This window comes from Cebus imitator, unplaced genomic scaffold (genome assembly GCF_001604975.1).
Source record: "Cebus imitator isolate Cc_AM_T3 unplaced genomic scaffold, Cebus_imitator-1.0 Scaffold54, whole genome shotgun sequence".
Lineage (NCBI taxonomy): Eukaryota > Metazoa > Chordata > Mammalia > Primates > Cebidae > Cebus > Cebus imitator.
In genome coordinates, this window is record NW_016107369.1 from 1,348,491 (window position 1) to 1,353,112 (window position 4,622).

Sequence of the window (4,622 nt, forward strand, 5' to 3'; positions counted from 1 at the left end):
AAAAAATATTTTTAGTAGAGATGGGGTTTCACCATGTTGGCTAGGCTGGTCTCAAACTTCTAACCTCAGGAGATCACCCACCTTGGCCTCCCAAAGTGTTGAGATTACAGGCATATGAGCCACCAAACTCGGCCTCCTGGAAGGTTTAAATTTGCTCTATTTAATGAAGAATTTTAAGTCAAAAGAGCAATTGATAAGTGTTCTGGAGCCAGTCAAAGCTACCTTTGAATTCCATCAACTGTGTGATACTGGGAGGTCACTTAAGATCTCTGAACGTGTTTCCTCATTTCTAAAAACAGTAACATCAGGAGATCATAGCCATTGGATAAGATCATTAATATAATGACATATTATCTGTAAATGCCTTAGCACAGGGACTGGCTTAGTAAATATTGTCTATAACTATCAACATCACCATTATTATATTATTATATCATTTTTGGCTCCTGTAGAATAAAACTCATAGTTTTGTAACAGTCATTTTTCTTTTCATGAAGATGCCTTTTTACTTGCTTCTGCATCTAAGCCAGTAGTTAAGATAGCTTATGGACAAGTTAGGCCGCTTTTGGTGCTTGCAAATAACAGAAACCCCAAGTTAAACCAATATAGCTGCAGCACCTAGGAGGTAAGAAGGACTAGACATTGTCTAACTGTGTTCTTGGTGAGTCCCTTGGCTCTGCCCTTCTGAGTGTTGAGTATTGTTTTTTGTGTTTTGTTTGTTTGTTTGTTTGTTTGTTTTTTGAGATGGAGTTTCCCTCTTGTCACCCAGGCTGGAGTGCAATGGCGCAATCTCGGCTCACTGCAACCTCCGCCTCCCAGGTTCAAGTGATTCTCCTGCCTCAGCCTCCAGAGTAGCTAGGATTACAGGCATTAGCCGCCACACTTGGCTAAGTTTTATATTTTTAGTAGAGATGGGGTTTCATCATGTTTGTCAGGTTGATCTCCAACTCCTGACCTCAGGTGATCCAACCACCTCGGCCTCCCAAAGTGCTGGGATTGCAGGCGTGAGCCACCCTGCCCAGCCATAAGTATTGTTTTCAACCCTATACGAATGTGCCTAGAATAAGGCAGTTGTTGACAGCACCTAAATCTACATGCTTCTTCACTCATATCCAGATGGAAAAAGAAGGAGTCCTGACTCACTACCGTTTAGTTAGATCTTGAGATTTCTACTGATTGGGAAAATGGTTTTGTTCGATTTTCAGGTTTTGTTTGTTTTTGGTGGGACTTAATTAGCTGATTCTAAAAAGGATCAGGACAAAACACTATTGAATAAGGAGAACAAGGTGGGAGGACTTACTCTAGCAGAAACAAAAAGCCACTAAACATATCAATACATGACATTTGTTATACAACACTTGCTACATGACAGAGGTGGCCTGCATATCAGTGAGGAAAGGACAGGCTTTTTATTTTTATTTTTTATTTTGCTCAGATGTCTTGCATTGGAAAGAACAGGCTTTTTAATAAATGGTGCTGATAAAATTGAGCATCCATGTAGAAAAAATTGAAATTGTACTCAGTCCTATATCAGATCATGCACAATATTCAATTCCACGTGGAAATGACCTAAGTGTAAAAGGAAAAACTATAAAGCTTTTAAAAGATAAGGTCTCAAGACAGGGAAGAAGTTCTTAAACAAGACACAAAGAGCACTAACTACAATGGAAAAGATTCATAAATATGCTTACTTCCGAATTAAATTTTTTTGTTCATCAAAAGACGCTGGGGCTGGGCATGGTGGCTTACAGCTGTTATCCAAGTACTTTGGGAGGCCAAGGCAGGTGGATCATTTGAAGTCAGGAGTTCGAGACCAGCCTGCCCAACATGGTAAAACCCCATCTCTACAAAAATACAAAAAATTAGCCAGGTATCGTGGCAGGCACCTGGAATCCCAGCTACTTGAGAGGCTGAGGCAGAAGAATCACCTCAATGCTGGAGGCAGAGGTTGCAGTGAGCTGAGATAGCGCCATTGCACTCCAGCCTGGGCAACAAAACCAAAACTCCATCTCAAAAACGAACAGGCAAACAAGCGAAAAAGATACCACTGGTAGAGTGGAAAGTCAAGCAGAGTAGTGAAAGGTATTGCCATAGATAAAGAACTATGCAGTACTCAAACTACGTGAAGAACTCTTACAAAGCAACAAGAAAAGCACATATAATTCAGCAACACATGGACAAGAGGCTTGAGCAGGAATGTCACAAGAAGGAAATCGAAGGTGCTTTTCCTCATCAGTAACCAGGGTAATGCAAGTTAAAATTGATGCTGTCATTACATACCAGCGTAAATTTTTAAAAGATGAGCATATCAGGTATTGGAGAGGTTCTTACTGGAAGTGGGAATGTAAACTGAAGCATCCACTTTGGAAAACGGTTTGGCATATCTGTAAATATGCAGGTAAACATACCCTGTGTCTCAGCAATCCACTCCCAAGTGTATACCCTACACCCTACAGAAACTGATGCACAAATATTCAAAGCAGCATTACGCATTTGTAACCTCAAATTGGAAACAGCTCAAATGTTCATCAGCAGCAGAGCAGATAAAGCCTTGAACAAGTTAACCATTATCAACTGTAACAAAAATAAGTAAACAATAATAATATTAATAGCTAACACTTATATAGGGCACTTACTATGTGCTAAATACTAGCCTAGGTATTTAATATATGACTATTAATATGTATAACATTATATATTAATATATAAATAATGATTACAAATACTAATACAGGATCTACTATGTGCTAGGTACTGTTCTAAACATAGTTCATATCTGTGGACATTATATCTTTACACTTAACCTATGAGGAAAGGACTGTTATTATCCCCATTTTTCAACTGAAGAAATTGAGGTCAAGAAGTTAACTAGGCCATCAGGCCAGTCGTAGTGCTTCACACTTCAAATCCCAGCACTTTGGGAAGCCAAAGTGGGAGAATCACTTGAGCCTAGGAGTTTGAGACCAGCTTGGGCAACATAGAGAGACTCCATCTCTACCAAAAAAAAACCCTAGTGATATGGTTTGGCTGTGTCCTCACCCTAATTTCATCTTGGATTGTAGCTCCCATAATTCTCACATGTCCTGGGAGGGACCCAATGGGAGGTAATTGAATCATGGGGGTGGGTCTTTCTTGTGCTGTTCTCATGATAATGAATAAGTTTCACAAGCTCTGATGGGGAGCTCCTGTGCACACACTCTCTTGCCTGCCACCATTAAAGACATAACTTTGCTCCTCAATCGCCTTCCGCCATGATTGTGAGGCCTCCCAAGCCACATGGAACTGTGAATCTGTTAAACCTCTTTCCTTTATAAATGACCCAGTCTTGGATATGTCTTCATTAGCAGCGTGAGAACAGACTAATACACCTAGCTGGGCATGGTGGTGCCTGCCTGTGGTCCCAGTTATCTAGAAGGTTGAGGTGGGAGGATAACTTGAGCCCAAGAAAGCGAGGCTGTAGTGAATCATGATGGTGTCACTGCACTTTAGCCTGGGTGGCGCAGTGAGACCCTGTCTCTGAAAAAAAAAAAGAAAAAGAGAAAACATTTTTTTGGCCAGGCACTGTAGCTCATGCCTGTAATTCTAGCACTTTGGGAGGTGAGGCAGGCAGATCACTTGAGAACAGGAGTTCGAGACCAGCCCGGCCAACATGGTGAAACCCTGTCTCCACTAAAAATGCAAAAATTAGCCATGCATCATGGTGCATGCTTGTAATCCCAGCTACTCGGGAGGCTAAGGCATGAGAATCACTTGAACCCAGGAGGCAGAGGTTGCGGTGAGCCAAGATCACACCACTATACTCCAGCCTGGGCAAAAGGAGTGAGACTGTGTCTCAAAATAACAATAATAATAATAATTTTTAAAATAAATATATTGGCCTGGCATAGTGGCTCACGCCTGTAATCCAAGCACTTTGGAGGCCAAGGCAGGTGGATCACCTGAGGTCAGGAGTTCAAGATCAGCCTGACCAACATGGTGAAACCCTGTCTTTTTAAAAAAATAAAAAATAAAAATAAATAATATATTAATTAACAAACTATTAAAAATTCTTCAAGAAATTAAGTAAAGAGAGGCTCATGAATTTTTTTAAGAAAAAAGGAGAAAGAGGCCAGGCATGGTGGCTCAAACCTGTAATCCCAGCACTTTGGGAAGCTGAGGTGGGCAGATAACCTGAGGTCAGGAGTTCAAGATCAGCCTGACCAACATGGTGAAACCCTGTCTTTTTAAAAAAATAAAAAATAAAAATAAATAAATATATTAATTAACAGACTATTAAAAATTTTTCAAGAAATTAGGTAAAGAGAGGCTCATGAATTTTTTTTAAGAAAAAAAGGAGAAAGACGCCAGGCATGGTGGCTCAAACCTGTAATCCCAGCACTTTGGGAAGCTGAGGTGGGCAGATAACCTGAGGTCAAGAGTTTCAGACCAGCCTGACAAACATGTAGAAACCCCATCTCTACTAAAAATACAAAAAATTAGCTGAGCGTGGTGGTGCATGCCTGTAATCCCAGCTACTCAGGAGGCTGAGGCAGGAGAATCTCTTCAACCCAGGAGGCGGAGGTTGCAGTGAGCCAAGATATAGTGCCATTGCACTCTAGCCTGGGCAATGGGAGTGAAACTCC